This window comes from Hippocampus comes, unplaced genomic scaffold (genome assembly GCF_001891065.2).
Source record: "Hippocampus comes isolate QL1 unplaced genomic scaffold, H_comes_QL1_v1.1 scaffold134, whole genome shotgun sequence".
NCBI lineage: Eukaryota > Metazoa > Chordata > Actinopteri > Syngnathiformes > Syngnathidae > Hippocampus > Hippocampus comes.
The window spans coordinates 49,626-49,904 of record NW_017805458.1 but is presented as its reverse complement, the minus strand read 5'-3'; positions in this window follow the sequence as shown (position 1 = coordinate 49,904).

The following is a 279-nucleotide window of genomic DNA, read 5'->3' as shown; positions in this document are numbered from 1 at the left end:
GTCCTATAGATGCAACTTATGATGATATTTGATGCCTCTTTATTGTGTATTTCAATCGTTAGACATTCCATTAGGTTTTCTATTGTGCTTGTCAATCTCTCGATCTTCCTGCATTTAAGTGCTTTGTTTACATATATTGAAACCCCCCCTCCTTTTTTGTTTTCCCTATTAGTTGCAAACATTTCATATCCTTCTATTTCCATTTCACTTGTATTTTCATCGTCAAGCCAAGTTTCTGATATGGCAATTATTTTAAATTTATTGAATTTAGTCACGTAT